Genomic DNA, 22,302 nt, shown 5'->3' with positions numbered 1-22,302 from the left:
AGGATATGGAGCTTAATTCCTGTATGCTTCTCTAAAATGCCTCAAATCTTTTTGAAAATCTAGGTGCAAAAATAAGCTTTGAGACTCATTGTTAATGGTGAATTCTATAAGATTTCAGCCATTTAAAGCAGGGCAGTATAGCTCAGAGCTCATGTTTGGGGACTGTAAAAATGACTTATCAAACATAGAGATGGTCCCTAGCAGTTTTCTGTATTATCTGCTTTACTTTTTATAAACCAGCACATTATTGTTTTTTCTTCCTGATATTATGCTAGTGGTTAATTTTCCTGTTCTCTTCCTTCAGATCATTTGGCTTGACACGTAAATCTGCAATGAGATAGGAGGAAAACTGCCATGATAAGTGCTTCTTAAAACAAAAGGTACTTGTCAATCACTTGCTTCCAGGAAATCAAATGGACTTTTTTTGTCTAGTGTTGCTATAGTGAGAGTTCATGGTGTGCTACTGATAAGGCTGTCATTTCACTATGAAATGCTTCTGGCTGGAGCTGTGGTTAAAACATGATTTATTAGAATATAGGAAAAAAAAATAGATTAGTACTACTTCTTTTATATGCTTACATTTTCTAGTCACTGGAGGGTGTAGTAGGTAATGTACCAATTAACTGAATGCCAGCTGCTGGGTGGGCTTGTGTGAACATCACAGGACAAGTTCTCTCCTAGATGTCATTGTCCTTGTGACTGCACTGCTCAGAACTGGATGGCCTGAGGCCAAACCCATGTTCAGCAAGAGAAATTCTCAGCCATTCAAATGTGGGATTTGCAGGGGCAGAAATTAAACCAGAATACAAGAGAGGATTGTAGAGCTGGACCTGTGTGATCAGTGCTCATATGAGTCTTTTTTTAAATCTACTGATGTTTTTAAATATAAGAATGAGTGAATAAAAAGCACTGGGATGGTGACACCCTGATAACATTGGCATTGTGAGTGTCAGAGATGCCTGTGGAAAAGACAGATAACTTATGGAGACTAAATTTTATGAAGATTAAACTACTAAATAGAAGCATGGTGACATATGGAAAACCTGGTTGAATCTCCTTTCAGCCGGTGACCCAGGAATTTCAAGCCATGCAGCCTCATAGAGTTTGGAGAATTTGCTCTCCTCTTCAGAGAGCAATCAGCAAATGCTGTGCTTTGTTTGAAATCTGTTTCCACTTATACAGAAGTACTCAGGTTTTACTTGGCAAGTTGTGTGGTTTTCCTATGGATTTTATTTACAGCACATTGGAATAATCCATAATCTTGTGTCAGTTGCTGTTGTGGTGTAGTTTGGAGTATAAAGTTGACTTAGAGAAGAAAGCCAGAGCAGCACTGCTGCAAATGAATTTTGCTTTCCTTCTCCATTCTGCAGAATAGTCCCTGGGTCTGATCCTTAATGGTGTTTGTTATAATCAATTAGAGGGAAAAAGAGAGATCAGAGTGCCTTTGCACTGGGCATGTTAGCTGGACGTGTGACTGATAAGGCTAATGGACTAGTTTTTTACAAGACAGCCACATGAAAAATTGATGTGCTTGGTTACAATTGATATTAAACACCTCTTCTGCCCTTGGTGAAAATTAAAGTAGCTTTTTCTGTGCCCAGCACAATGCAAGATGGGCAAATTAAAACATTTATTTTTGTGCTAACTTGTGCCATCATCCTGGAAGAATAGATGCAGGATCATAAATGACATAGTCATAAAGGTGAGGTCCTAATTTACTTCACAGTTTTATTTCAGCTTACTTTTCCATTGCTGGGAGGCATAAAAGTTGCTGACTTATAGTACATTCACCTCACGCTGGTCTCCTATCAAACAGAATATCAGTGGAGCACCTCCACAGAGCTCTCTACATGAAATTGTCCTTTTGTATGTCTCATAATCGGCTGCAATGTGACCAAGCATCTGGTGGTGACAAGCAGATGTCTTTGATTTATTGGCTAATATCACTGCTTGTTAGTGGATGGTTGAGCAGGAGACTAAAAGAGCATAAAATCAGAGAGAATAAATTATGAAGGCACCGAACTGTGGCATTATAAACTCCTCCTTGTCACAGCTGTGACATCTCCTAGGAAATGTGGAATGAGAGAGACATCCCCTCTTTAAAGACAGTGGCCACTGTCTAATGATTTTGAATAAAATAAAAAACCCAAACAAACAGCCCATATCCACCAATATCTTGCCTGAAGGGGTGGTTTTCTCCTGCTTAAGCAGTCTGCCTCAAAACTGTTCATCTGCTGGGAAATGGAGTTGATTAGCAGCTAATTCAGGAGTTTAGGGGAGTTGAAGGATGCTGGGGTTAAGGAGGATCTCTGCTGCAAATGGAGATGGTTTTCTTTAAATGCTGCCTAATATCTGGATCAGAACCCAACCCTGAAAATACAGGTTCAAGGTTCTGCTTCTCACTTTTAACATTATTATCCTTGTAAAGAGGAGATTATGTCTGGTCCCTTTTGTGCAGAAGGATTCCTTGTCCAGGAAATGCATGGATAAAATGGGAATTAGCTTTGCAGGCTGGGCTGTGCTGTTTTACTCACAGCCTGTAGGTAACTAAGACATGCAGGTCTGCTCTGCATTGCAGGTTCTTTGTGAGCTTGACAGGAGGATTGCAACAGGGTAGCTGTGCAAATACACAACAAAAGTCTCAAAATTAGAGTCTGCATCATTCTTAAATGGTCTTGCCATTTTTTATCTGCTTTAAATAGTGAGTAGCTACCAAATTAATCAATGTGTGTGACTGAAAATGTGTCTGATAGTCCCTTGGGACAGGAATGCAATAGATCTCAGTGGTTATTCATTGCTGACAATTATTCTGAACTGCAGAGTGTAGTGATAATTGTGACTACTCACAATGTCAAATAAACATTATGTATATGTTTATTCAATAAATCAAGTTGAAGTATGAAAGGAAGAAGGTACTCACTATTTCACTCCTGTGCTGTGCTGAGATGCTGAACTGACTAATGGCAACAAGCCATGCACTGACTCAGTAGGAAGCCATTTAAGAGTTATAATGCCTTCAAAGGATAACTATGGACATGACATATGGAATTGACAGTTTTGTTTTAAATATTTATGTAAATACTTTTCTTCTCAAGTAATAGACTAAGAATCAATTCAAAGGGGGATGTCAAAAGTTGTGTTTGTTTCCAGGGACAACATTAATTTTATTATTTCAATTAAAATCCAGTTTAACTTCTTGCAAAGTTTGCATTAACCCATTCAATGTTAGATGAGCTGCAGCCATAATGAGGAGATATTCTTTGTACTTTTAACAAGCAGCACCAGTAACTGGTTATGACTTACTGAGAAGTGAAAGAAAACTTTTAAGGGTGCCCATTGGAACTATTTTGCAACTGCAGTTATCTGAGGGTATTAGCCTGGAGCAGATCCTGGGAGCTGCAGAAAGAGGCTGCACAATTAAAAAGGCAGGAAGGAGCTGAGTGGTAGCTCTTAGTAAAGGCAAAGAGGAGCTCAGGCTAATGACACCAGACCCTCAGGCAGAGGGAGTCACTGCAGTGCTACACAGCAGTTACATCACAGTGCCCTAAAACCATGTGCTCAAGCATTTCAGTTTACAAGAGCAAAACCCAGAAATTTTATGGAGAAAATGTTTGTGCTTGGGGTTTTTTTCTTGTTATTTCTTAAATTTCCTAGCATTCAGCAAGAAAGTCTTCCTAATACTCATGATAAAAAAATATAATCAAAAGATAGTTGATAAATTACATCACAAATCATAAAATATCTTCTACTAAGAGAAATATAGACCGTGGACTTGATAAGAGTTGCAAAGGGGAAGCCTTAATGTTTAAATGTATTTCTCTGAGCAGTTCTTTTTAATTTTAAATTCTTTTTTTCAAGTGAGAGCTGTTCTGTGTAATGGATTTGAATGTACTGAAGAGATTTGAAAGGATTTCCTTCATGTTCACTTTATTTCTGGAGCAGCTCAGCCTGTTTCAGCTTGGAGTTACAAAATGGAACAAAGAGGAACATCTCCATAAAATATGCATACAATTTTTAATAATGAGTTCCAAAAAGCTCTCCTATAAATAAGAACTGCTGATCACATTCCTGGGTGGATTTTCTGCAAGAAGAAAAGCATGACACCTTGAGACAGAATGCTGTTGTTTTTTTAGACAGTGGCTGTGTGTCAGTCAAAGCATTTCTGACAGTGAAAGACATAAAAAAGCCACAAACACACCCAATCTTGAAAGACAAATGAGATGGAAGATAGTCTATTAATAGAAAAAATAAAAATAAATACCAGCCAAAACAAGTGCTTCATTCAGAGTGTTAAAAAAATCAAGTTGTCAAAAATGTCACAGGCATCAGGATCTTATTGAATAGACTTCACTTTCTCTGAGATGTTGCTTCTCATCATAACAAAAATAGGGGAAAAAATCTAAAAATAACTTGGGTTAAAATGTAAAAAAATACATGAGAGACGACTTAAATTTCCAAGATGTGTTGCTTCAAAACTAAGAGGTCTTTCATTTCAGTGTATAGAACTCAAGAAATATCAACTCAGTGTGCAGTCCCAGCCAAACCTGCAGATAAACTGGGCAGGGCACTTGGATATTTCTTGGTTCACCAGTCATACCATGGGAATTTGAGCCATGTTCTCACTTGATGCAAATTTATTTTTCATTTTGTCCTCTCTACTGCAGTTTGCTGTTTGTTGGCAATGTGACTCAGAAACACAATAGTTCCAGCTGTATTCTGTAACTGTGTTAGGTCCTATCAGTTCTTTGTGATTTAGCACTTTTAAGGATAAATAGTTTGAAATGTACATTCAATGAAAGGTCTTTGAACAATTCAAAGGAGCGATAGTTGATTTTGAACAAAATGCAAACATAGATGTATAGTTATTTCTTTTGAATTATTAGAGAGAATTCTGCCTTCTTATAGGAAATAAATAGAATGTACTTTTTTGAAGTTCACAACCAATATTTATCTTTAATTTTCTAATGTGGTTTGGTCTCTGGTGACAATCATTTTGTGTTATCCAGACAACAATTATTCAGTATTTCTTCCTGATGAGATTATTTTCTAAAGGTGTCCATAGAGAGGTGGATACAAGCAGCAGGTTATTATTAAGGTTTTTATTTAATCACCTGGAACATGCTGGAGAGCCTGTGTAGAGCTGAGTGCCTGAGCTGAACACAGAACATGGACCTTGGTTCACAGTATCCCAGCTTAGTGCCCATTGACTTGTGCTGGAGATACTCAGTTGACATAAAAACTTAGTTTCATGAGGTCAGAAAGAAACTGTTAATGCTTGGTTTAATACATAAGGAGGTGGAAAACTCCTGCAATCCTTTCCTGAGTAGATTTCTGATCAAAACTACAAAGATATTCATGCTATATTAGTCAATGCTTTTGTGTATTGCATTATTTGTTGAAAGCCTCAGAAAATACTAGAAATATAGAAAATACGGATTCCAATCAAGGGGATTCTCAAAAATTTTTGTTTTGCTTTTTTTCTGGTTTTTTTTTTTCCCTTTGCTGCAGTTAGATCTATGCTTTCTTAGTGATGTGTTTAAGCATCTGCTGCTTATGGGAAATACAACCCATGAGACATGGGAGAGAACTCAGTAGCTGTGCAGACAGCCCTCAAGGCTTGTGTTTTTACGAGTCTGTAAATCACTCTCAATACTGATCTTATATTATTAATTTTTTTTTTTGTTAAATGATTATTTTCATAAATCATGAATAAATGTAGCTAGTGGAGAGATGCTTTTCTAATGGGCAGTTGAAAGCAGAGATGAGATTCAGGATGCTCTAACCTGTTCTCTGAAGCAGTGGATCCCCACTGACTGCATGGCCTGTCTGCTGCCTGGACTTACCCTCCCGTCACTTGGTGCACAACACTCAATATCAATATTAGACATGATATTTCCCTTCACAGTTGCTCAAAACAAATGAAGCATTGTACCAAGCAGGAATGGCAGTGTTTTATGCTGATGTAGCACTGAGGTGGCTGCTCATTTGCTGCTAGCTACAGGTCTGAAGAGGGAACCTTGACTCAGCCTGCCCCAGGCTGCAGCTGTGTCTGCTCGGGCTCCCCCTGAAGGGCTCCTGGTGGGATTCATCAGCACCCATCCCACTGCACAGACAGGTGGGCACAAATCCCAGCAGGGCCAAGACCTGCATCAGAGGGGAAAAGCATTTCTAGGCTGCCAAGCCCCTTATCCTGTACAGGATTATTGGAGAGAATATTTAACTATATAGTATAATTTGAGCTTGCTTTTCAGATGGTAGAAAAGGCCCCATTGCAATAAGAAAACTTTCACCATCACATATTAGTCACTCTTGAGCATCTTTGCAATTAAAACATTACTATTGCAAAGTCCTAGAGGCTTAGGAATAGACTTGTCTTGTATACTTGAGTGGATGTGAGTGTAACCATGTGCAGCCATGTGTGGTGAATGTGTCAGAACTAACAGCAGGAACTTTGATAAGAGTTCTCCATCAGTAAACCTGCTTGATAGCTCGAGGTCTTTGAATTGTGATTATAAGTGGCATCCAGAAGGGCTGCTGCAGTTAAAGGTCTGTCAGATTTCCCCACACACAGGCTTCCCTAGGGTTTTATTATATTTCAACTTTTCCAAGTTGTGTTGAGCCTAAAACTACAGCCAAGAACTTGTAGGTACAGACATGGTTTTATCTTTGTCCCCTGAATGATCCAATGGCTTGGTTCAAGAATTGGTGATGTGGAGGATCAGGACAATGTGTGTGCCTTGGGGTAGCCTGGGGTGAGAATCATTAGCAGCAATTAGTAAGAATGAGAATTGCTCTTCTGCAAAGGGAGGCAGAACAGGAGATGAACAGCAAACAGGTGAGGGGCAGAGAAATGAAAACAGATTACATGAATGAATTAATTTCTTCAGGGAAATGACACTTTCAGAAAGTTATTTTTGTATAACTCAGTATTTGGAAAATGGCAGAACTATTATTTTTGAATTTGCCTATTCCCCCTGGAATTTACCAGCATTTTCATTGATAATATGCAGAGACTATAGAAGTAGACACAAGAACAGATACTTCTCATTTATATGTAGAATTTAAAAGCCCTGCCCTGGCAAAGTTTCTGGATTTCTCCTTTTAAGACTCGTCACAGAGGATGTCAGTAAAAAAGCAGAGGCACTTAGGCTGCTGAGTTGGCATGCAGTGGGGCAGGAGAGAAAAGGATCCCCTTTACTGGAAGCAGCAGTAGTAGCAAAGTCATATTTAATGCTGTAGATAGCACATGTAGGTATTTATGCTGTTCTCACACTTGCACAGCAGATTTAGGAATGTTTCTACTGTAACTGCAAAATGACTTCATAAGTGAAATTATGCAGTTGCACAAAAAATAAGCTAAATGTGTCACCATTTTCTTGTAATCCCTCTGCTTCATAGATTCATGGCAAAATGTGCTGAGCACTGTGGACTGCTGAAATGAGAAAATGGACAGAGAGTTTTAGTCATATATTCCTCATGAGGTATGGAGTAGGTCAGTACAGAGAGCCCCATGATATTGGCTGAATTTTCCATCTCTCAGTGAGTAAGAAACTGGTTTACTGACTCTCTGTGGTATTAAATCATGTTGCTACTTTGGGAATGAAGACCAGCATTAGGGGGGGGGTTTATTCATCTGACATCCTTCTCTCCTGCAAATGAGTGCTCCCTACCAATTCCTTTATGCTGTAAGGTGCACTTAGGGAAGAAAAAAAACAAAACCCTCAAAAAACCCCACACAACCAAACAAAAACAACAACCAAAGCAAAAAAAAAAAAAACCAAAAAACCAAACCACAAAAAAAATTCCAAAAAGCAAACTTAAGAAAGACTAGGCACATATTTTGGTGTATTGGATAAGAGCTGTCCCAAGTTCTGAAATGCCAAGTGCATTCATAGCAGTGTAAAGGCCTTTGATCAGATTTTATTTTATTGGTCCACTTCTGTTTGAGGAAGGCACTTGAGGAAAAGCATCCTGCCCAAGTGCACAATAGGATCAACTGTTCCTTGTCAAGCCTTACTTTACTGGACAAGATCATTATTCATAACTCTGGGTCTGTCTCCATTAATTTGTTTTCTGGTGTATCTATCTCCAACAATTGTTTGTGGCATTTTAAATTTATTTATTTTTAATTCCTATCAATTTGGCCTGTCCTTCTACTGATTCAGGTACATACAGACATATCCTGCATGTTTTTTTGAGAGAAGCAAATGTGGAAGGCTGCCTGTACATGGGCTGTGTAGGAATTTGGCTTATTCCTGTTAAGTCAGTGTCCTAAAGGGACCCTAAGCCTGAGATAGACCCTACATCAAATTAAGCCTATGACAGGATACAGATATAGTCCAAACAGATCAAAGGTTTGCTTCTGACCTTCCTTGCTCAAGGCAAGCTCTAACCACACAAATAAATCCTAGATGAAAGAATTTATTCAGCTCTTTAAATCCATAGTTCCCAACCTAAATATTGCAGCCTTATTGCAGGAGGCAAAACTTGTATTTCAGCATTACCACAGACAATATAGACAGGTTGCTTTTTGTATGACAGGGTAGCCTGTCCCAGAGAGGCTGGGGATCAACAAATGGGCCCTGGTGGCCTTTGGTTGGAATTCAGTGGGTTTGTTTGTGGGGTTGATCAGAGGGCTTGGTTGATAGCCTTGATAAACAAGGGGTGAATTGTGATGTGAAGAACTATCCTTATCCTCTATAATTTCTGTAGCACTTGTTAAATAGTCAGAACATGAAATCATCACTATCTCTGTACTTTATTCCCAATATTGTCTGGTGACAAAACAGCCTTGACTAAGCGGCTCACTGACAGGGTTAAGCTTTGTCAACACCAAATTTGGGCTTTGTTCATGTGTATTTCAATCACAGTGCAATCCACACAGTGTATGCATTCTCCTCTGCAGCCAGGGAGGTTACCAAGAATAATTCCCAATACATCTTGGAAGGCATCAGGGCCTCTCATGTGGAGCAATCCTTCCTTTCACATGGAAACCTTCCAAGTTAAGACCTTGGCTTAGGTGTTCATTCTGCTGAGAGAGCTTTGATCCCAAGGCACAGTCAAAGTCTAAGTCCTGTTTCTGACATAATCCCTTGTATCCCTTTATGGCTGTCATTCTTTGCCTCGCCTTGGGCCTTAGGCAGAGGTCCCTCCCTCCAGCTGCTTCTGTCCCCAGTTTTGTGTGTGACAAAATATAGGTCTGGAACAGGAAAAGCTGAAATGTCATGAGATAAACTATTATATTTTAATTAGAGCCAGGAAAAAAAGGAGAGATTTTATTACTTTTACATTAAAATTGAATTGTTTTGGAATTTGGTTTCATTTCTATCAAGGTTCTGTGCATAAGGAAAAGATTTTAGCTGCTGTATTTTGTTCTGCCCTAGGACTTTAATGTCTTGTCAGAGGCTCCAGTCAGGGCAAGGATTTGTTTTCAAAAGACTGTATTGCAGGGCATCTGGAGCAAAATACTGCACAACTCATTGCTGAAACATTTTATTGGTGTTTTACCCTATTTCTATCTGAAAAATACTTCTGTTGACCAAAAAGTGCAGTGGAACTAAAATGCAGTTTTTCAGACAACTGAGGAATTTTTAATGGTGGTTGTACCAGGAAAATAAGAATGTTTTCCCTTAGTCTGCCGTTGTACCAAAGGGCAAGAGTATTGATTCAAATTTAAAAAAAAACTATTTAAAATTACTTTTTATTATTATTTTTATTAGCGGAGTCTTTTAGGATATGATCTGAATTTGGACATTTATTTTTTCCATATCAAGCAGATTTTTGGGACTTTGCAAACATAGTTTAGGTTTGGAAAGAATTTTTTTTTTTTTCTCTTTGGATGGTTAGTGTTTTATAACTGCTTTACCAACTAGTTATCAGCTGCAGCTGAGCAGTACAATTTGTATCTACTTAAAAGTGTAGGGTGGGCAATGTACAGTGGCTGGAGAATCTTCAGCTTTATTTAATCGCTTCACTTTGCATTTGAAAAGTAATTCATCATGGAAAGTCAGTGGGGTATAGAGAGCACTAATTGCAGCAAAATATCAAGGACAGTTTTCCTCTGTCTTAATTAAACATTAATGAGTAAAGTTATTTGCAAATGCATGCTGCAGGGATGGACTTGTCTATCCAAGTTTTGTAAATACTGACACCGGGTGTCAAAATAAAACACCTTAATTGATTTATACAGAAATAGTTTAAAAGAGTGCACCTGGAGTGACATTTCTCTAGCTTTTTATAGAGTAGTTTCCTGATGAATTATTTATGAAGAAACTTGGCCTGACCTATCTTAATTACGCAAGTGATTGTTTCCAAACTAATCAATTTTGTAAGCAAAGTGAATTCTCTCCACTGTCAGTCCTCACTGCATCAAGAAGAAAATGGAATAAGAAATGCACCTTCTGTAGGAATTGTTTCCTACACTATCAGTGCACTGCCAATAGCATCTTTAAAGTTACAGGGGAGCTCAACAAAAGATGATTTCTCATCTCAGTTTGTCTGGGTATTAATGAGAAAGTCAGAAAGTAATAAGAAAGACTGAAGAATCTAGTAGCAGTAACTAATTTTTAGTGCCAAGCCATAGGCCAAATCAAGGAAATAGAGCAGGGAAAGAAGAGACCAGATTGTTCAGTGTTAAGGGGTCTTTGAAAATACTCTGTAGCAGGTATTCAGAAACATAAGTCAAGCAGTAGTTCAAATCAAATAAAAGACTAATTTTCTCCCCTTCTGTAAGAGAATATTGTAACCTTTTCTTTTTTTCCAAATAATGTTCTATATATGTAATTTTTTATGTATTTGTTACGGTCAGTTGTTAAAACAAAAGCAAACATAAGAGTCAATGACATGTGAAGCTTGTGAGTGAGCACAGCGAAGGAGTAAGGAGTGACAAGTGCTGTGCAGCTGGAGGGCAGCACTGTCAGAGGGTGAGAATGGGAACAGTCTCTTAATCAATAGCTGTAGTAGTGTGAAAATGTGGCTGTAGAATGGAAAAATTACAGAAATACTTATTCTGAACTTCTTCAGAATCATGTACTCAGAAAACATGGACAGAGACATAAGGGAAGAACAGATTCATGTAAGAGAAGAAAAAAATTAAGTTCTGCTTGAGGAAAGCTTTGCACTCTATTGAGCTCTCCATGAATTTTTAATATAACTTAATTTCTTCCCTATATCAGACATATCTTGTTAATAAACATTGCTGAAGTGGATATTGGTGAAATTATTTTCATGTGTGTCCTACAATTACCACATTCAGCACATATAGTTTAATTTCTGAACATGACAAGTATACTTTGAAATCTTCCTCAGCTTTGGAGGGGACAAACCATCATTATGATTGACAAACTGTTTAACAAAACAATTCTCAGAGCTATTTTCAGTGGTTCACTGTCATATCAGAAAAATGTACCAGGTGCAGCTCCAAAGAGAGAGGTGGCACACACCCTCGCATTTCCATGAGACACAGACCATAGAATTAAGAGTGACTATATTTCATTTGCATGTGGCAGATGTGTACTTGGCTACATAATTAAAATGCAGAGTGATTTTGAGATGCTTGGAAACAGCTTCTCCAAAATATTCCAAATTGATAATTTGCAATACTGTGAATTTGCAATTATTTGGATTTCCTTTTTTTGGAAATACCTGTATGTTTTCAAAATGTGGATCATCATCTCATTGTTTGGTCTGTTGCAAATTGGTGAACAGGAGAAAAATCCAGAGAATTAGCCTGACCAAGAAGATCTGTAGGTCTCAGATCATAGGTTCCTTACCTCAAGTTATCCTTGTACTTTTATGTTTTGGGGTAGGTTAAGATGCCTTAATCCTATTGCATGCACTTGGATCACAATGAGCAACTCTAATATTAATGTCACAGGCCTTGCAGGTTTCTGGACCTTTTTATTTATTTGTTGGTTTTATTTTTTTGTTTACAATGATAAGAATAAAGCCCTCCTCCTTTTTATCATTGCTAAAGCTCTTGCTACAGGATGATACTGTCTTCTGTGTCACACTAAAGTTTTTTTCTTTAATTAAAAAAAAAAATGCCCAAACCCTTTTAATTGGCTATTTCTATAGCCAAGACCATCTTATATTTCTGTGGGGCCTGGACTGCAAAACAGAGTCTCACAGTTTGTCTTAGCATGGCCCTGGGAATTGTTTAAAATGTTACACAGAGAAAATCAGGAATAATCAAGTGGTCAAGGTCTGTTGGAATAAGTTTGTGCAGTGTGCACTCAAGCAAACCAAGCCATTGCTCATGGGCAATGTGGCAGGTTTTATTTTGTTGTTTTGCTCATGGCACTACTTGCTTCATGTCTCACTTGATTATTACAAAATAAGGAGCCTTTGTGTAATTATATGAGAACCATCATTGCCTGTGGCTGCCATAGGTGTGGACAGACATTTTCCACTCAGCTGGAGGAAACACACCTCATCAGGCTCCCTTCTCATGAGCTGGAGCCACTTGCCATGTTTATTTACTATGAGCAAGCAGAAGAGAAGCTGACTTGTCCTTTAGCCTGCAGCTGCAGTCCCACTGTTGTATAAAACATTTCTATGCTCTCATGGTACAAAAATATCTGTACAGTTGCAGGAGGGCTCTGCAGGAATGTTCTGCTTGTCTGGAGTGGGAAGGGGCAAAGGCAATTCCTGCAGGGATTTTGTCACACTTGGAGTACTTAGGACAAGAGTGTGGAAAGGTGGTGACAAAATAGTTTTCTTTCCTTTACATGGAAACACTTTGAGCCATTCTTCATTCTGAAATGGTATCTGCTGTTCTTACTGGTGCTGTGAAATACTTTCCTTTTTTTTTCCCTGTTCCTGCCTTTAGTGCTGCTAAGGAGTAACTCAGAGCCCACCCAGGTTTTGTCTCTGCTGGTTTGCACACACATCCTCCTCTGTCATCCCCTGGCAGGTTCTGTGCCCTGCCCTGCCCATGGCTGGTGGTGCAGATGGATAGCAGTGATCACAGCAAGCATCTCATGGTTCAACAGGTCTTGGCATTAGAATAACTCTGAGAGCTGCAGTGCAGGTGTTGTAGTGAGGAGATCACGTGTGCTTAATCAGCACGTGGCAGTATTGCACGTTTTCTGTGGTGCTGCCATCAAACAGCCATTTTAGAAAATAGAACAATATGGCAAAATGGAGGCTACAGTGGAAAAGGAATAGGAAGATTGACTTCATGTGCAACTAATGGATCTAAAATCTGATATTCATCATCAGAATTGTCCAGGAAGGAGGGTCTTAGTGTGCTGCCACCCCTTTTCCTGCCCCTGCAGCAGCTCACACTGAGTAGAACAGCCCGATAATTTACAGTTACAGATTGCCCAGACTGTGGTTTAGAGTGTCTGCATACACACCAGAGCTTTCACTTACCCATTTTACACACATTTACATACAATCTTCTATTTCAGTCAGGTTTGGGTTGAAAATCTTGTTGTATAATCATGTTTTGAAACTTCTTCTGTACGTTATGTCAAACAGGCTCTTTTTTTTTTTTAATCGCTTTTTTAAGGCTGTCACAGCTCAAGACTGTTTGGTTTTCCAGCTTTTCAGCTCTGTAGTGTTTCCTTGGAGCTTTTGCCATGGGGACAGGTATTAGTAGGTAAAAGTGAGATGACAGATCCCCTTTCAATTTTTTAGGAATCTCCATGTTAATTAAAATCTTCAGCTTCATTGTGTTGCAAAACCTACAAACATTGTAATTGACAACATTTTGCTTATTACTACCACAGCATTTCTAATTGGCAGTAGGTATGGTTGAATACAAGAACAGGTGTTAATTGCACAGTGATTAATGCCTATGACCATTTATGCTGCATGTTTCAACATTTAAATCAAAACATGAATGGCATAAAAAAATCAGTTTGTGAAAACTATTGAAGAAGCTCTAATTTTTCATTTCCTCATGTATTATGCAAATAATAGCCCATGGTGACATTTGCCTTGTAGCAGAAAGGTTCACAGATACTACATAATCTCTCTGATAAGCATGTCATTCAAGATGCTGGTTCTATCAATATTGGTAGAATTATAAGTGGGTTAGAGAGAAATGGGATTAGGGATGAGATGTGTCAGATTTAATCCAGCACTCTGCCCTTTGCCATGCAAGAAATGAACTTTGGAATTTGTTTACCCCTCATTATTGTTTGTATTTTAGTTCAGCTCAGCACCTAGCTGTGCAGTTGAAATTTTGCAGATGAACAAAGCAGTGTTTGAACTAAGGAAGTTGACTCAAGGAGTAGCCATTTAATAGACAGGAGAATCTGAATATCTAATAGCTGTGCAGAAGGTTTCTGCATAACATAGCTACCATTTAGATGAGGTATATGGAAAGTAGCATTGCTGTGCTGAAGTTTAAGTACTATGGTGCAAGTGCATAAAGGGAATTGTTTGGGATTTTTTAATAATACATTGTTTTTGTGTAATTATAGCCATCACTTGGGCACTTTATATTCTCAATTCTGTAGATATATTCATATATTCAGAATAAAGATTTCATCAGAAATAGCCAATGCCTTGTACAGACATGTCTCTATTGTGAAATGAATGAGGCTCAGCCCAGAGATTCCCTGAGCTAACACTAATGTGGGCCTGGCAGTCCTCACTGCTGGCTCCATCTTGCACAGCTCAGCATCACCAACTCTTACTCAGGTTCAGTTGCTGCTGTCAAAATTCTCAAGGTGTTTCAAGTCAATGCATTGTGTGAGAGAACAGGACATAAATAAGCTGTTGTTTAATGCTCAGGGACCTTTGCTGCTTCTCATTTCTGCATGCAGACTTTCCAAGCCCTGGTTCATCCCTCCCCAAGATAAATGTATATTGGTATATTTCTGAGAGCCATCCTTACAGAATTTTCATTACTTTTGCATCCTACCTATTTAACATTTCCCTTTTTGTACTGTGAGGCCTTAAAGAAATTGCCTGCAGCTCTACTACTTTGTCTTACTTAAGCCTGCCTGCTGCCTCTCCATTCCCTAATTATACAGAGCTAGCAAAAGGAGGATTTAAAGATCACCCAAATTTTGGAGATAAGATCATCACTAACAGGTGTTTTATTTCCAGTACATTGGAAAATTCTCCAGCAGGGGAAAGTTTGTGTACATGGAAGCAGTGAATCCTCACTAATCTCAAAGTATGGAAAAAGCTCTTCAGAAAGCTAAATTAAATCACTACTTACTGTTGTCTCCTTCAATTATGAGTTGTGTTTTCCTTTTTTCTAATGTTAATGTATAATTGTATGAATAGCTTAAAATGACACAAAATTGATTCAGAAGTTCCTAGAATTTTTTATTAATCAAATGGTGGGGCTTTTACATCAACACGAATAGAAAAATCATACCCTTACAATGCATTTTAAGAGAGTTCAAATGGTGAAGTGTGACAGTAATGACTAAAAATATTTCATGAAAACATTTGTAAGATGAAGGCTGTGAATCACAGAGCATCATTCAAATTCAGTATTTGGCCTATTTTTGGTGCCTACAGTTCTTATTTTTCCTGCCCTTGGAGAATGGTGTCAATATAACTGGCACAAGGAGCTAAAAACCATGGGCTGTTCTGTTGTTTCTCAGCTCACAGGCTGGAGCTGCATTTGCACAAATTCAAAGTCAACCATAGCTACAAATAGTTTCCCATATGAGTTAGGACTATGTCTCCAGGTAAGTAGTTTTTTCAGAATTAGCTTTTATGGCTGTTTGGTTTTGTCCCTCAAGCTGTGGCTCCTGAGCAAGGGTCAGAGGGCAGAGTATTTTTACTGCTTTATCAGCATCTGGAGTGAGCTTTTCCCTCTGCTGGAAGTGCAGCAAAAGACCCTGCACTTCAATTTGCAAGTTGTCAGGCCATAGGTACAGTGCTGTGTTTAAAATCATAGCATATTCAGACACCTTAAAAAAACTTTGAGAATTACTTATAATGTGTCTAGAAGGCAATTTTTAATATTTGTGTTAAAGCACAGTGTAACAAAGTAGTGTATGCTAAGTAGGTGTTGGCTTAATGTTAACTATAAGTTGTATTACACATAAAGATATTGTAAATGTGTAAAAACATAGTGACAGAAAATCCCTTGAAATTCTTTAGATCAATTTTCCTGCTTATTTTTTTCCCCATGGAAATGTTCAAGTGCTCTTTCTATGGCAGTGAAGCAAGAGTCATAGAGCAGATAAAAAATGTAAATATAATTGCCTACATTACAGCAGTTGTATTAGCTGGGTGAAAAAAAATGTAATAGTGGTACCTCAATTGCAGAGCAAAGAGGAGAAAGGAGGTGGCTGTAAATTGGCAATTGCTATGAAAGAACAAAGGAGAACACTGCTGATAGTGCAAAGCCTTGAAACATAAGCACAGTTTAAAAGGACTTGGACATCTGAATTTAAAATAAAAACCACAAAACTTTTTAAAAGAAGTGTCTTAAACTATCTTAACAGTACAGAAAGATTCTCAGAAAAGAAAACTATGGAGCTAAGTGTGCACTATAGTGTGCACAAAGTCTGCAGATGGTTTCTGACTTCACAATCAGTCGGGATCTGGAAATGTGATGCAAACACTGCCCTTCATCCAGGCCCATGTGGATCAGGGGACTGGCAGTGTCATACAGGAACTCCATAGGCCAAGAGGTGGAACTGGAGTAGATAAAAGGAAAATATTCTTCTGTTTGAGGGGGTGAGGCACAGGTTAGCCAGGGAAGCTGCGGCTGCCCCGTCCCTGGGAGTGTCCATGGCCAGGCTGGATGGGTTATCCTGGGCTACTGGAAGGTGTCCCTGCCTTGGGATTGGGAAGAGATGATCTTTAAGATCCCATCCAACCCAAACTGCTCTGTGATAATCACTAATGAGTGAGAATGGCTTAGCAAGAATTAACAGACTGATTTTGCTTGGTCCGAGACTGCAAAACTTTCCCCAGGGAAAGCCAAGGAATCTGAGGGCTCCCTGTGCTTGGGATGTGAACTGCCCTCAACCACAGCACCAAGAGCCTGTGTTCATTACCCCTTATTAACAGGAAAGCCAAAATAAATTAAAATTTGCGTATGAAGAGCAATTTACTTGTCTCCCTTAATGCTTTATTATCATTCTACGAATTCTACTCTTCAAGCATCACAGGGGGACTCAGGATATGACAAATTTGGGAACCTGCAGTGAGTAGTATTATTTCTGAGTATCTGCATGGCAGCTGTTACTCCTATCAATATTCACATTGCTTTTCAGCTCTAAGACAAGTATGAATAATGGTGTCAGCAGCTTCAGCTCATAAGTAATTTTTGTTTTCTCTATGAGTATTTATTTCAGTTAAAAATGTAAGTTTTTATTTTAAATTTGTTCTCCAAATAATGAACTCCTAGGTAATAAGCTGTCATAAAAGACAATGTACATTTTATCTTGTGTCTGTTGTTCACCTTTCATAGTGGTGTGCATGCATTATCTGTCAAGTTAAACAAAGTCTTCAAAGCAGAAATGTACAATTTGATAGAATTCAAGAAAACAATGATTGTGCCTTGTCAGTACTCTAGACTTTATTTGTTGATAGTATTTATGTTTTATTTCTCGTTAAATTCTAGTTTTAGTTAATTTTCTTTGCACGAGTGTTGTGTAATGCTACCAAACCTGATGTTAAAAATCCATGAGAATGAGCTCCATCTCCCAGACAGCCCCTCTGGAAAGGCAGGATCCAATTTATTGTCCTTCCCTGCTGCTCCCTGGGGAGAGTTCTTGCAAGCACTAATCTCTGACATGTCTGATGGTACAGAGAGAGCTGGAGGTTAAGGAGCAGGAGCAGGTCAGAGCTGGGAAATCACCTTTCCCTTTACTCTCAGTATTTAAAGATGGAGCTGTTTCTGTTGTTTGTACATTTGCCAGACCTCTCACCCCTTTGTGCCTCTCAGCCCTGGGCGCTCAGCTGGGCTGTGTGCCACAGAAGGGCTCAGGCATTGTTGTCACTGCACTTTGTCAGCCTGGCCATTCAGTGACAAGGCTGTGCTGCTACTCCTGCTCCTCTTCTGCTGCCCTAATTGCATCATCTATACACTGATGCCTTAAATCAGCAATATCTTACCAAAAAGACTAAGAACATCATGTGTTAAATGAGGTCCCTCTGCTATTGGGGAAACCCATGCTGATCACCAAAGGAATTGAGCTTCTGGAACAAATAAATGATAAATGATTGGCTAGAACATGCCTTTTTAACTTTCAGTTTTATAGGCTTCATATAGCCTCTAATCTCCCCGAAATTTAGACAATGCCATCCAGCAGATACGTTGTAATGGATGCTAGTAATCTTATATGAAAATTTTTGAATTAAAATCTTTGTGATTCTCATGTAAAACTAATTCTTAAAATTAGGATTACAAAGCTGCTTTGTAATTTGCCTAATGTCCCAATTCACATTTCTTTTTCTTGCAGTCAATTTGAGCAGTTTCTATTATCTTCCAGTTTCAAATGAATCAATCAGCATCTGACACAGCCTTGTGGGTCCTCAGCCATGTTCGCCCAATGCAATGAAACTGAAATCAAAAGCCACCTCTATGAGTAGGGGGTTATAACTCAACATAGAAAAATAATGTTCTACTCTGTTGAATACAATAAAATAAACCATGAATAAATTAGACTAGCTCCATTTTCTGCTGGTTGTGAATTGGGATTTTTAAACTTATGCAAGGATTTAATCTATCTAGTCCTTTAGGATCTGATTTTTGAAGATGCCTTTCATTCTGGTCTGAAGGGATGTTTGTCCCTTTCAGTTCTATAGCCTGAAGTTTATACTCTTAATTGAAATTTAATAGGTTCCCTCAGGTTATGATAACTCCTTATTACTGTTTCTGTGCACTAGCTTTGTTCATTTCTGAGGCCAAAAGCAAAATAAAAATCATTGTTCATTGTATTTCCTCCATTTGGAGGTAAACATTGTATACCACCTATGAACATTTTAGAAAATGCTAATGGTTTTTCAAGTGCCTTGTGTCCATAATACATTTTACATTTATTTACGTTCAAAATAATCAGTGACAACAACTTCTGATCAGGGTATCTTGCTTGGTACCTGATTTGCCCTTGATTAAAACAAGTACTGAAAGGATGTATGTTTTGACCTAATTAAATAGAGGAAGGCAAAGGGGATTTAAGATTTAAGTCCTAGCTTCAGTGATAGTACTCTGGGGAATTACTGCCCAGGTTTTTGGGCTGTCAAGGAAAGCTAAAATGTTGAGAGCTTGCAGAATTGACTGATGGACAGGTTAACTTGCTGGAATAAAAATGGCAGGACCTTCCTGAACAGGGGAAATAGAATGGGTCATAGAATGGTTTGGGTTGGGAAGGAGATCAGTTAGCTTGAAGATCAGCTAGCTCCAACATTGCTGCCATGGGCACACGTTGTTCAGAGCCTCATCCAACCTGGCCTTGAGCACTTGTAAGGATGGGACAGCCACAGCTTCTCTGAATTGGCAGTGTAAATGCTGGGGACTTTGTTTGGTGCAGGTGGCTCTGGGTGAAGCTGCAGTGGGAGCTGCAGGTTTAGCCCGGGGTGGCGAAAGCCCCAGAGAAGAGGCTGTGACCTGCTGACCTTTGCACAACAAAGGGCCCAGGGACCTGTGTGCTGTGCAGGTGAGGGGCACCTGGAGGTGTAGGATTCATGGTAGGGTACAAGGATACAGACTCTGCCATGCTTAGACTGGGAGGGTATGAAAGCCCAGGGGTTCCTTTGTTCTGGGTCCCTCCTCAGAGGCACCGCCTTGAGCTGTTATTTTGTTGTTGCACCATGATGAAATGATTTTAAGGATCTGAGACTCTGTTATGGGAAAGGTGGTCTGAAACATGATCTGGCTGTGTCAGTGGGGCATCCCTGGCCTCTCTGGGGCTGCCCCTGCACAGGGCCCTCAAGCCCAGCTCAGGGGCTGTGGATGGGATGGCAGCAGCGGCTCCTGCATGGTCAGACAGGAAACTTCCCATAACATCAAAGGTAGCAGGCCTTGCATGGTTCATCAAAACACTCCTGTGATGCTGGAGGGAGCAGGGGGAGCAAGGGCCCTGCAGCCAAGTGCACTGGCTCAGCAGCAGAGCCACTGTGAGCTCTGTTAAACACAGCCCTGAGGGATAAAAATGTTCTGTGCCAGGATGTCACAGGCAGGAACAGGCAAGTCCAGCAGCAGCTATCTTGGTAAAACTCCAAACCCAGGGCACCAAAGAGGGAAGTGCTGACAGTGACACTGTGGTATGTTTCTGTCCTTTTCAAGAATGTAAATTCTTAGTGGCATTTGAACCACAGTCCTATTCGTACCCATGGTGTAGCTGAAATGGCAATGTGGAGTTTGCAAGGCTATTGTCAATACTGCACCAGTAGTGGGAGTAGTGGAAAAGCTGAATTAATTTAGGTTCTGAGCAAGGTGTGTAAAGAATGAAAGGTCTGATGATGTATGTGAAAACTTAAGTTTGTCTCAATTAACTTAAAAAGCCTCTCCAAGAGTCACACAAGGATGCAGCTGTTCCTTGGTGTCTAAGCAGAGCACATCTTTTGTTTAATATTATTGCTTTATAAGAGCTATAGTGCTAAGAAATCAGTAGTGAGACACATGCTATGCTTACAGCATAATGATTTAACAAGGCTTTCCTTTTACTGTGGCTACTTGACGGACAAGAAAAGCTGGTGGCTTATACCTGAGGGAACCCATGTTTTCTTCATTTCAAACATTTAATTCAAGACTTAAAGGGTAATACTGAAGATAGGCATGCTAACTTGACTTTCTTGTAGACTGGCTGTGTCTTTTTGTGAATAAACTGAAAAGAAATCTTCAGATTTAATTAGCATTTTAAATTCAGAAATACTTCAAAGCAGTGCAGAGTAATGGGATTCATTTGATAATATTAAATGAATTAATTTGTTATTTTCCTGAATATTTGAAAATGTGAGGAATATTCTGTGGGAAAAACCCTGCAGTGCAGTAATGGCAGCAATGAGGTTTCTAAATCCTGTGTTTCATTGCTTTTGAGTCTGTGCTGGAATGAGTAAAGCATCATCTGGGCCAGAAATGGAAGCTATGAGCTATATCCTAGCTAGAGTCTTTTTGGATCAGTTCTGGTGTTTCTGTAGTCAGAGTTAGAATGTCTGGTTTGAGGTTTTGTTCTCTTGGGGTGCTCTGGCTGGTGAAGAGCCAGGTCCTGTGTGAGCTGGCCCCCAGTGCCCTGCTGGGTTCTTGCCAGGCTAATCTCAGCCCCCAGGTTCTACCTTCCCCCAGTTCTGCCCCCATCCCACCAGGGAGGGAGGGAGGGAGTGGCTGCAGGGGTTAAACCTCAACACCCTGCTGAAATTCATGTCACAGGCAAATGGGAAGGTTCTACAGGTTCTATCCTCTGTTCCTGATCACGTCCTTCAGAGATTAACCATATCAATTGATGCTCTTTCCTTAATATTTAGGGGCTGTGTGTTCTGCAGGTCCAATAACAAGTTTGTACATGGTTACAATAGTTAAATACCTTCTTTAAGAACAGGATGGGGGTGTGAAGTGAGGGAGATAAGCTGTCAGCAAGAGGTATTTTAGAGATGCTGTCAAACTTTGCACAGAGGGTATGACTAGGGTGCTGCTTCTTGTCATAAATCAGCAGTTGTCCAATGGCCATAACAGATTAAGGTCACTTAATGGTGGGTAAATATTTAAAGGACTGCTGTAGCTATTGTGTGCACTCACCAAGGAAATCAATCTTATAGATGGGAGGGAGATTCCACTGACTTGCTTGGTTGTATGTTTACTAAGATATATTTAATTCATATAAATTCTTTTTTTTCAGTCAACCAGAATTTTGATTTTTAATTTTAATTAAGTGCTCTATAACTTGAATGCATATTAAATTGCATCCCAAGGTATTGGTGACCTAGGCTTATAGTTTTACAATAAACTGAAATCAGATGCTAATTGGTAAAAGCATACCAGACAGCATGGAACTGCAAGATTGATAAATGGCAGAATTGTTGATGGTTCACCAACCACTGCATTTCCTGCCCCTGCTTTGGAGGACATCTGGAATCTGCTCTGTGTTCTGTTGTGTTTCAGAGAGTGTGCTGAGACAGGGTCTTTCCCTGTGCCCTCTGCTGGGGCCCTGCCCTGTGCCAGCAGCAGCACAGCTGGGAGCAAAGAGCTGGGGAAGCACAGCACTGAAATCCTTAGAAATATATTTCTGGGAGCAGTGCTGTCGTACTTGGTGGAGGATGGGCTACACAATCCTGACGACTTACCCACTGTGGAAGTGACAAAAATGGGACCACTGTAAACATGACAGACAAAGAAAGCTGCTGGCAGGAACTGCTGCAAAGTTCAGCACCAAT

General features: G+C 39.4%; 1 long non-coding RNA gene across 2 annotated transcripts in view; it reads left to right on the top strand.

Annotated features, from left to right (window-relative positions):
- The window catches only part of LOC139597625 (uncharacterized), a 263,742-nt gene extending 263,362 nt beyond the window's left edge, over window positions 1-380 (top strand). The window contains exon 4 of one of the 2 annotated variants that reach the window (XR_011681656.1): window positions 305-380. This is a non-coding gene — a long non-coding RNA (uncharacterized lncRNA). The remainder of the gene's footprint in view (window positions 1-304) is intronic. The other variant, XR_011681657.1, reaches the window with a different exon arrangement.
- The last annotated feature ends 21,922 nt before the right edge of the window (window positions 381-22,302 follow it).

This window comes from Agelaius tricolor, unplaced genomic scaffold, assembly GCF_023055355.1.
Source record: "Agelaius tricolor isolate 1412-34295 unplaced genomic scaffold, bAgeTri1.0.p SCAF_18, whole genome shotgun sequence".
Lineage (NCBI taxonomy): Eukaryota > Metazoa > Chordata > Aves > Passeriformes > Icteridae > Agelaius > Agelaius tricolor.
Note: the sequence above shows the minus strand (reverse complement) of the source record. Positions and strands in the feature narration are given on the sequence as shown.